Consider the following 12,387-nt stretch of genomic DNA (forward strand, 5'->3'; position numbering starts at 1 on the left):
AAAAAAAAAAAAAAAAAAAAAAAAAAAAAAAAAAAAAAAAAACAAACAAACAAACAAACAAACAAACAAAGAAGAAAAAAGTCATTTTTTTTCTCTCTGTGGCTTTGATTGGTTGCTGAGAAATGAATTTTGTGAAGGGAAAATGAAAGGAAAGAATAGGAAAAGTGATTTTTGAACTTTTTAATTTTTTTTTATAAAGTTTTTAACAAGTTGTTTATTTATTTGGATCATATTGGGTTAAATGGGCGGGTTACTAATTAAATGGATTGGACGGGTAATGGATAATTAATTTATATATAAACGGGTCATAAATGGATAAATAGGTAATTACACACCTAACCTATTTATGACCCAACCCGCCCATTTGCTACCCCTAGTCTAAAATGAACCGGAAAGATATTGGGTTGTACGAGCATAAACCATGCATATGTGTTTCTGGCAACACAATAAAAAATTGAAAATTTTTTTATTTAAAAAAAAAACTTTTTTTTTTTGAGATAATTTCAACCTATGACGTCCGCTTCTGATGATAACTCTTTATCATCAAACCAAGATATCAATCAGTTTTTGAGGTAGGAGGGGATTAAACCCCAAATCTCTTATTTAAACATTAAAGATTTTACAAGTTGAACTAACTAGAACTTACAAAAAAAAAAAAAAATGTTATTTAACTTAATATATTGGTTAATGTACCTAGACTATTATTTAGGCTAATAAAATATGTGCATTTTCAATTTGATGTGGATAAACATAAAAATTAATAAATTTATACTTACATAAATAAATATGAATAGTAGTAATTCTGAAACAGTACACCAGTATCAAATTATTTTGTTTTCTTGACCAAACCAAAATGGCCTCTAGTACGAAATTAACCCCCTTGGAAGAGTATGATTTCATAGAACATAAGAAGCAATGTCATTTCAAAAATCTCTAGGGAAGGTCGGTGTGATTTAGCAAATATTAAATGAATTTGGATTTCATAACTCCACAAATTGGCTTCCTTGCATTTTGAATTTTCTTAAAGGTGTAGAACTAAAATTCATTATTTTCTTGCACCATTTTCGGGGCTGCTTAGCAATGTTTTAATATTGTCGCAAAAGGCATTATTGTTGAGTATACATATGTAAGTAAAGTCACACATTAAATAATAATAATAATAATGAGTGATTAAAATAATATAGTTAAATCCAAACTCTTAAGTTTAATCTTTTGAGTTAAGTGGCATCTCTCTATATTACATTAACCTCTCAACAAAAGAGTGTCTCCAAGATGTTCACTTTCTAGCAAGTGGTGTTAGAGCTTAGGGTAATGCACAGCAAGGTGGCAAGGTTAACAAGGCCCCCTTTCATAGTTGAGGACAAGGTGTGTATACTTGGAGCGCACACAAGTGTGTTGTGAGATTTCAATGGACATATATGTGTGGGCTAGTCCCATGGATGGGCGTTTAAGGTTGACACATGGTTCTCATTGATGATGAGCTAGTGAAGGAAAATCTCATAGGTAAGGAGGAAAAGCTAGTAGGACTTGTTCATGGCTCATAAAAAGGCAATAGTTAAAATAACATAATTGAGCCCAAATTCATAGATTGGAGTTTTGATGTTAAGTGATATCGTTATATGATATATTAATCTCTCAACAAATGAGTCTGTCCAAGGTATTCTCTCCCCAACATGCATCATCATCTTAATTTTTAAAGAGCATAGGGATAAAGTGTTGTGACAGAAAAAGTTTTTATATTAGTTTATTGTGCAAAAGGACATCTAGAAGTTCTCCCACATAAGATTGGTTGTGAAAATTATTATAGATTTGAGAAAGACTCAACAAACAAATAATAGAAATGAATAAAAGTTGAACGAAAAAGGGACACAAAAACTCAAGAGAATTAAGAACACCAACAATTTACGTAATTGGGCGATAGCCTACATCTACAAGCAAGTGAATTTACTACATCAAAGTGAAATTACCAACTATTTACACATTCAAAAGACACTCACAAATTATATATATATTATATACCTTGATGAGACTTCTCTCAAGCCATAAATGCCTTAAGTATTAAACAAAAATTAGAGCCCAACGGAAAAACTTAAAAACAAAAATCAAAATACATATTACCCCAAGCTACCTCCAAATATACCAAGAATCAACTAATAATCTTGAAGATGGTGCCAAACTCAAATTAGCTCATCCAAACGAACAAAGTGTGTGTTATCCTAAGTTACCTCCAAATGCGACAATAGGCGCCAAATGCACCTGAATTCTCAAGCAGTGTTGGCCTTCATAAAAAGTCATCGGTCATGTCCACCTATGGTGAGGGAAGATAAATTTTTAATTAGAATAATAAGCTTCAAAAATTTTTTAGGACAAAATTTGGCTACAAACCTAGTTGTAATCTAAGGCTATAACTTCCAATAAGAAGATTAATATGGCTACATATTTTGAAAATCTAACTGTCGGATTACATATTTTTTATATCTTAATACACATGTCAAATTTTGTGTCAATCGGATGTTATTTTCCATTAAATTTTTTAATTTATTTTTATACATAATTTTAGATTACAAAAACTTAAAATTTCAATATTTGATTGATAACATAGCTATTGATCTTTGATCGTCTGAAAATTTTGCAAAAATGAAAGATATAATCTAATTATAGATTTATCAAAATTCATATATAAGAAAAAGATATTAAATAGATTTGTTAGTTTTTTGCTACAACCTAGTTTGTAGACATATTTTATTCATTCTTTTTATGACTATGCATGGAGTGAGATTTTTTCTGAGGTAAGAAGAATTTAAATGACATTCTCTAACTCATTACCTACAACTTAGAAATTTTAGTATCAAATTTTTTTTTTTTTTTTTTAACCTTTGAAGGCTAATCTGTGTGGGAATATGAAGTCCCATCTCATTCAATTATTATGGAATCGGCAATCCATTTACTTGAAAGATATTTAGAATATAAAAAAGCAATGTTTTTACAACAAATTTGAAATTCAAAGATTTCTAGTTTTCAACAACAGATTATTTGACTTATTAGTAGTCTTTACATGTCTGTGTCAGAAATTCAATACATCTGGGAATAATTTAGCTTATGTCAATAATGGAGACCTCTGTCTACAATAATAGAATATAAGCCACTTCCTTGTGATTTACGATCAATCCGGTAGTGGAAATTAATCAAACGAAAATGAATTTTTGGTCCATTTTGGAATATATATATATATATATATATTCCAAAATGTTTAGCAGAATGATTGGGCTCATTTCCAATAGCAGAATGAGCTTCTCAAATTTCAAGTGGCTCCAATCTTCTCAGTTTTGATAGATTAAAAAAAAAAAATAATAACACGAAGGCCTGTGGTTTTCTAATCGCAAGATGATTCCCTCTTCCTAACAAATTTGGAATGACCTTTACGGAATTATTTCCACCAAAGATTAAAAATTAAAAAAAAAAAAAAAAAAAAAAATTACCTGTCGCTTGAACTCTGTCTGTGTATACAATTCTAAGAAGGCTTTGCCGAATCGAATGCAACTTAACTACAACAACACTGATGTTCATTCTTTCTCCTGGGCATTCTTCGGAGCAAGCAATTCCAATTCCAAGTATCACGGTCAAGCATTCTTGAATTTTGAGAATTCCATTTTGATTCTCATTGCAAGTGTCATTCATCCTTCTTTCAACCTCGTCTTTTTGGGAGAAGAATAGAATCTATAATGTCAATTATTCTTTCTAGGAGATTTGTTTTGACAAAGTCACGGAGATTTAAGCTATCATGGAAAATGTCACCAATGGGCCTTTTTCCAGTGAACATCTCGAATAATAATATACTGTAACTATAAACATCGCCATAAATTGATACCTTATTTCCCATACCATACTCTGCAAGTGCACATAACATATATTGCAGTAGGCATAATTTCATAGCATAAAAAGAAGGGAAAGTGTAAATACACATGCCATATATTGATATCTTGTTTCCCATACCATACTCTGCAAGTGCACACAACATATATTACAGTAGGCATAATTTCATAGCATAAAAAGAAGGGAAAGTGTAAATACACACACATAAAAGGAGTTTTGAAGGATGTTTTTCAATGGCAAAAAATAAAAATCAAGAAAAAAAAAAAAGATATCTAGAAAATTTGTTATAAAGCTTTATATCTTTTATAGTAGAAAATATAGGAAAACGAAAAGCAATTATATTTACATGGAGGAGTATAACCAACAGTTCCTTTAACCCCAATGGAGCTTGATTGATTAGTAGAAGAATTGTGGACGATATCATGAAGGAATCTTGCCAAGCCGAAGTCACTTACATGTCCAATCATTTCCTCATCAAGAAGAACATTGCTAGGCTTGAGGTCACAATGAACGTACAATTGGTGTTTCACAATGATTATGAAGATAATCCAATGCACTAGCAACATCAATGGTGATATTCAATCTTTGAGGAAGACTTAGCTTCCTTTGTTTCACAAGAGCCTCATTTTTTCCTGGAGTTGGATGTAACCACTCATCTAAATTGCCATTTCCTAAGAAATCGTATGCCAATGCCTTAAAATCGTGACCTTGATAGTCAATACTTGAACATGCTGTGAGCACCTTTACAAGATTTTAATGTCTAATGTTTCATAGAGCCTCACACTCAGCTTTGAAACTTTCGGAAGCTCCACGACACCTTAAGTTCATTACCTTTATAGCAACAGTATGCTTATACTGATCAAGAATACCTTTATACACTAACCCAAAACTACCCACACCAATTAAATTAGTAGAAGAGAATCCATTAGTAGCATTTAAGAGACTTTGGAAAGATACATTCACAAGCAAATTTATTGAATCACTTGAGGTATTTTCTTTCCTTTTTTCTCCTAAAGAACAAAGAAATTTAAATGATAAGACCAAATTTGCTCCAATAAGCCCAAAGAGTATAGAAATTATTATTAACTTCAATGTAAGAGTCAACTTTCTATTTTCGAATTTTTTGTTTTTGCATTTAGGAAGTTGAAACTTTGGTATTGCCTCACAAAGCTCATCATTTCCCCTAAGCAAAATTGCGCTTGCATTCTTGAAAACTCCATTTGTTGGTACCTAAACATCAAAATGGTTGTATGATAGATTTAATAATTGCAAGAAATCAAAGGTCTCCAAAATTTTTGGAATCTTACTAGAAAAATTATACTTAGAAAGGTCAAAATGTGTAAGGCCTCTTAACAACTCCAAAGATGAAGGAACATCCCCTTAGAAGAAATTTCTTCTCATAGCTAGAAATTCTAGCTTTACACAACTTTTAAGAGTTGCAGGAATTTCACCAAACAACAAGTTTTCAAAAATATCCAAATATTCTAAAATTTTCAAATTTCTCTTTTCCATGGGAAGGACACCAGTGAATTGGTTGCTAGACAAGTCGAGGCTATTTGGTGAAAATGAGAGACCAATAACTTATGAGGATATGATACTGCTAAGATTGTTATGGGGAAGATGAAGTTATCAAATTTTGGCATTGACTTAGATTTGAAGGGATGCNAACCCCCCCCCCCCCCCCCCCCCCCCCCCCCCCAAAAAAAGTTGTTGGTATTTATCTCCAAATCTCTTAGGTTGGTAGCATTTGACAAAGAACAGAGAAAACTCAAGTCATTTGCTCCTCCATTTTCAAGCTGGTTTTCAGCAATGGAAAACAACCTCACTCTATTTAGCTTCTCTAAAGAAGGAACTTTTCCAGTTAGTTTATTTCCGGCCAAATTTAGCATATGTAAATTCAAGGCACTAGATATTGAAATAGGGATAGATCCAATAAACTGGTTGTTGCTGATGGTAAATGTTTCTAAATTTGGTAGTGATACCTATGTCCGATGGAAGATACCCTTGGATTTGGTTAACTGCTACATCAATCTTTGTTATTGAAGAGATATTGAAGAATAAGGGAGGAATTGTACCAGACAACCTATTTGAACCCACAGCAAAGATTTTAAGTTTGGTCAATTGGCCAGCCAAAAGAATCTGGGCTACTCCCACCCAGGTTATTATAAGCTAGAGAAAAACCTTCTAGAGATGATAAGTTTCCCAAAGAAGGTGGGATAATTCCTGTCAAACTATTTATTTGAATAGCAAAGATTTGGAGTTTTGACAAGGTGCCAAGCTTTGTGGGGATTTTTCCAACCAGATTATTAACAGCCGCATGAAACACTGTGAGGTTGGCACAACTGGATAAATTGCTAGGAATTGTTCCAGTTATTGTGTTATTGTTCAATAGCAAGACTTGTGAGGGGTAGAGCCAAAAATTTTGGTTTGGGGGGGCCAAGTTGTGATGTTAATATATTAGTTAAGACAAACCTCTATACACACACATATAAAAATTAATTTACTAAGAGAATTTATCATTTTTTAAATTTTATTGAGCATACAAAAGTCATGTATTTCTTCTATTAGATATGTATAAAAATTTATCATTTTTTACATAGTTTAATTTGTTAAACCTCTTAAATTATATGATTTTAATATAATTTCTCTTTCTTTTAAGAGCACCATTGAAATGAGTCAAAATTTGGGGGAGCCAACTTCAATTTTTACATGCTACATTTTTTTAAGTGTAAATAATATAAATACTACAAAATAATTTTTTTAAATTTTGGGGGGCCTTGGCCCTCCCACCCTTGTGTGTGGCTCCGCCACTGCTTGTAAGGGCTGAGTTTCAAGTTGGGTTGAGTCCTTTTTTTTTCCCCTTTTTGTTTAAGAAAGCTTGAGTTCAATTAAGTCTAGACTTTTTTTCCAAGATTTTTTTTTTAATTATTTTTTTAATTTTATATGAGAAAAACTTATATCTTTATACCTATTGCATTTGTAATTCATATTAGTGTTACATTTTTTAATTAATTAGCTTGATTATAATAGTTATATACCTTTTTATTATAATTTATATTTAAGTAAGTTTCTTGAAAGTTGAACAATTAACTTACTCCAAGTTGGTATCTTATTTTTACTCTTTTATATGCCTATTATTTTTCATATACANATCACCTAAACCTAAAATAACGTTTTTTTACATAAAAATACCAAAAATAATAAATTACAATAATTAAATAGTAAATTGTGTTGTACATCAATATTTACTGGCCGAACTCCGAATTTAATGAGTAGAAAAATTAGATAAGCAACAGTTGCGAGCTAGTCTTCCAATGCAAGTCAAATGATCATAAAAATTTAAAGAATTCAATTTTTGATAATCATATGATCACTTGCAGGTGATCCTTGAAAAGCAAAAACTGTCAATCTAAGCTTAAAACATGACATTTTATTCCAAAGTTGCTTACCTAAAGTAACGTCAATTCTAAACAAAACCCAAAAAAGTGTTGTATAATTGAACATCCCTTCATTTATTTCAAGTTTCACCCTCGGTTTTATGTGCAAATCTTCAGTAAGCCACAACTTAATTAAACAACTCGACAACATTAATACCGATAAACAAAAATCTTCTAATAATGTTTTTTTAAAAGTGAAAAAACATAATTGTGTGTTTGATATATAAATATAAATATATATATATATATATTTTAAAAGTGATGACATGTAATCTAATTAGTGAGACTTATAGTTTTCAAAATATTTACAAAAGTGTCATTGAAAAATATTATTTGAAAATTAAAAAATGGTAAGAGGAATTTTTTAAATTCAATGTTTAAACACCCTAAAATGAGAAATATAACTCAAACTGTTAGGTTCTAAGACTTTAGGAACTAATGTATTAGAATTTCAATTTGTATTATGTTGGCAAACTATGATCAAAATATAGAGTCTAGGTTTAGGCTTGCTCAAAGTATGTTTATTTGTAAAATTGGAATTGAGTGATTGCAAAATTTATTGGACTAAATCTGCCAGGCTCGATCGAACCACATGCAGATTTATTTTTTCTGCAGAATTCCAATTCAGCCCAAACTCTACTTAAATGTATTGGGTTTCAAATAAAACACTCCTATATATAAGGGAAACCCTAAAACATTTTTATATGTTTTTTAGAGAGATCAGAGTGCATCTTGTGCCTCTTTTATAGATCTAGGGTTTTGTACCCAAAAGCTCTCTAAGGTTGCTCTTTATGCTGTGTGTGAAAATCTTCTGTGAGATCTTGAGGCAGTTGCCTTCACACATACTTAGGGTTTCCAAGATTCAAGATTATGTCAAGAACTTGGTGATCATTCAGTTGCAGATTCAAGAGCTTAAAGATGTTTCACCTCCTCTTGCTTACCAACATCTTCCGCCCAAATAGGTAGCAATAAAACAAAATGTCGCATCCTTGTCTATACTATATTCCAACCACTTTCTACCACATACCATTCGGATCTAAATCGACGGGGCTTTTCAAAAAAATATGATATAGGGTAATCATGAAGAACAGGTTGACAAGGCCTTTTATTAAATAATGTTTTCTTAATTTAATCATGATTATTAGATGATAAGATGATATTTTTTGTCATAGCCAAGATCTGAAGGAAGATTTTCTAGTTAAAGTCAACACGAATTCGTTAGAAGATGAAGATCAATCTTGCACAGGAAATGAATCTTGCACAGGAGATGAATCTTGGGTACGTGGTCTTCTTATCAAATATTTGTCTATAATTCTAGCAAAAGAATAAATAATAAACTATAAGTTCATTTGAAATATTAATAAAATTATTAATTATTGTTGTTTTAGTTGTTTCATTAATTTGTTTGTCTTTTATAAACTATAATTTGTTATATTGTTATTTCATTAATTATAAAATTATTAATTATTATTTAGCCTAACATAATTTATTTATTTGTCTTTTATAATGTATTAGTTAATTATACAACTTTAATTATTGTTGTTTAGCGTAACAATAAACTATATTATTTAATTTGTTTTTTCATTAATTATAATTGCTTTAATTTGTTATATTGTTTAGCCCTTGTGCACATTACACTAAAGAGCTTGACATTACACATCCTATGTGCAGCACAATATTAAAGCAGTGTAATGTGCAACACATTACACTACTTTAATTATTGTGCCCCCGGCCCCATGTGCCCATCAGCCATCTTACCCTACGCACTTAATGGATAAGCACAAGCCTTATGCCTGTTGCCCATGAAAGCTCGAAAATGTGTTGAAAAACACAAGAGCTATTTAGACCCCGATTAAAATTACGGCTCGATAGATTTTTACACAATTTAATATAAAGTGCGGAATAGTGTAAAAGCGAGCGGATGAACAATATAACTACTCTAATCCATAAACTAATCACACAGCAGTATAATGGAAAATAAAAGAGTAGGGAAGAGAGATGCAAACACAGAAACACCAAGACGTGTTTTCGAAGAGGAAACTGAAGAACTCGGCGAAAAACCTCTCCGCCGCCCTCCAAGCGGAAATCGATCCACTAGACAATCAGTTGGGATACATGAGTAAGCAAGAGACCCTCCAAGCCTAATCTACCCGATGTACCTAAGCCCTCCAAACTCTACTCCAACAAGGCTTTCTGAAACCGTGTCTTGTCTTAGTTATCCAGATCCCGCAACAAGCTCCATGTTGCATCTGCCATTCCAGGCTTTTCCAATGCTTCCAGCAGCACAAAACGTCACACAACACTCTCCAAGGTGTGGTAAGTGTTTGGGCTATCAACCTCTCAATGGTATGGAAATGGAGAGGGAAGGGTTGAGGAGATACCACAAGCAAGTGTATAGAGAAAGGTGGGGAAGACAATCTCTAATTACAAATGTGTTTGGCTAGGGTTTTCTCTCTGAAACATTCCTCAACATTTGTGGGTAATGGGGTTTATATAGGATAGGTGCAAAATGTGTGAGTCAGTCAGTACAGGCTGGCAGAACAGCATGTCTCGCGGGTGTCTCGCGGGAAAGGCTTACCCGCGAGATACTCGCGAGAGACAGCTGTCTCCATCTGTCATGACTCTTCGCATTCCAGCATGTGCAGGGCACATGCATCACTTCGCGGGAAGCTTAGTCACGAGATACCCCGCGAGATTCCATCAGCTTCCATTGCTTAAGTCTTCACACACCTCTCTATACACACCTTACAAAATTCACAACACATACAGGGTATAAACGATTGATAGAAATTACAATCAATTTGGCACGGAATAAAAGCCACAAAACATATAGTTGTAAATCACAACTTTACCCCCAATCAAATAGCCTGCCAATCAGAAAATTTCACAATCATAGATTCACAAATCACAATACACATGAAAGACAATTAATACCTCACCAACACAGTGAACACATGACTGAAACCAGCGGATAAGATAACACTAAAGAAATTCAAAAAGACAAAAAACGGAAAAGCAAAATATATAAAGCCCATTCATTGGCCAGCCAATCAGAGAGAGAGAGGAGAGAGTTACTGAGTAAATTTAGTCTTAAGAATAGAGACTAAAGAAGAGAGACGTTCATTATTTTAGTTTTCATTTCAGACTTCAGTGAGATAAAGAGAGAGAGACTGAGAGAGAGTTAGAGAGAATAGAGAGAGAAATTAGAATCCTAGAGGGAGCTCAGGGAGGGATCTGCGATCTGTGAGCACCGAGCACTAGAGCTTAGCAGAGCGATCTGTGACCTACGTCTATGATCTGCAATCTACGATGAGGGGCAAGCGACGACGACAAGGGGCAAGCTAGCGAGTGACGATGACGACGAGGAGCAAGCTACGGTGATGACGAGCGAGTATTGGGGTTTTTTTGGTTTGGTTTTGGTAATAGAGGCTCTGTATTGGTTTTTTTTTTTTTTTGATAAACACAGTATTGGAGTTTGTTTTGCTCTGTATAGATTGTATCAGTGAATTGGGTTTGGTTTTCTCTGCAGCAACGTGACCGTGGGTGGTAGGTTTGATTTCTGATTCTCTGTGTGGATTTTTTTTTAAATTTTTTTTTTAATTTTTTTTAGAATCCGTGGGTGAGTTTGCTCTATTGGGCTCGTCGTGGGCTTGGCTCTGTTACAATTATTATTATTATTATTATTTTTTGCTTGAAATTTGAACAAATAAATTTTGGCTTGGCTTTGTTAAATTTTTTTTTTTTTTAAGATTTTAGTTCAATTTTTTTGGGCTTTTTTTTTTTTTTTTTTTTTTTTTTTTTTTTTTTAATTTGAGTGTTAAACAGATAATTTTTAAAACAGATAATTTTTTTTTTTTTTTTAAATTTGAGTGTGTTTCTAATACAGCTTAAATATAATTTTTTTTTAAATTTTTTTTCAGGTCAGGGTGTTCTATCGCCACTGTATTGGTACTGAAATAAAAATGAAGAAAAACAATTAAAGCCATCACCCTATTCTTCTAATCTCTTATTTAATTTCTCTTTCAAAGTAGTTGTAAATTTCAAATCAATCTTCTGAACTTAGTAGTAATTATCCATGGGTTCAAAACTATTTTTCCTCCTTCACATGATAGGGCCGTGAGGAATTCCATCACACCCTAGATGTTGCCTTCATTAGACTTAAGGTCCAACAGTTCAGTTCTCCATAATTATTCATTCTTGAGTTAGCCCATTCTACGAAAATAGCCAATCTTCATGATCATATGGGCCACTATGCAATTGATGCAAGGGACTTGAGATCTAATTTTTGCTTTATCTCCCTCACTTTTCACACCAATGCTAGAATATTGCATTTTAAGGATGGTAAGCATACCCTTCTCGCATAGGAGCTTCAAATTTGGTGAGTCGTGGATGCATGGCATGGGATGACCCAAGGGATGTAAAAACATTCTTCCCTCTAAAAGAGAGTGTAGTGAGCCTTTTAAGTCCATGTTCGAATCAGGCTGGGCTAGTGTAGGCTTGCAGATTGAGGGCTACGAGCTTATTTAAAACCATAGAGAGAGAGAGAGAGAGGAGAGGAGAGAGAGAGAGAGAGAGAGAGAGAGAGAGAGAGAGAGAGAGAGAGAGAGAGAGAGGAGAGAGAGAGAGAGAGAGAGAGAGATGTTAAATGTTGTTTGGTAACGTAACTCAAACAACAGTTTTTAATGTCTAGAAGTGTTTTTTAGGAGTGTTTGTGTTTGTTTTTAAAACCCCAGCAAACACAACCAAATTACCTAGTTAATTAAGTGATTACTTAGTCAAATTAAACAGATCTAGGTTAACACATATATATCATATCAATGTAAAGTGTGGAAATATAGAAACACGATATGATAACCTAGGAAAATCAAACTGGTAAAAAATGGGAGGATTAACCTAACTATCCTTAAGGTAAACACAAACCACTATGAAAGAATTGAAGTTTTGCAATAGCGACTTAGACCACTAACATCCTATTGGTACATGAGTAGAAAATTTACTATCACAACCCATGATAGTTCCGAGTCCACGGACTACTTCTTTCTTGGATTCCCAGCAAGCAAAGCAATTCCGCTTGTAC

Source organism: Quercus suber, unplaced genomic scaffold, assembly GCF_002906115.3.
Source record: "Quercus suber isolate HL8 unplaced genomic scaffold, Cork oak 2.0 scaffold_322, whole genome shotgun sequence".
Taxonomy (NCBI): domain Eukaryota; kingdom Viridiplantae; phylum Streptophyta; class Magnoliopsida; order Fagales; family Fagaceae; genus Quercus; species Quercus suber.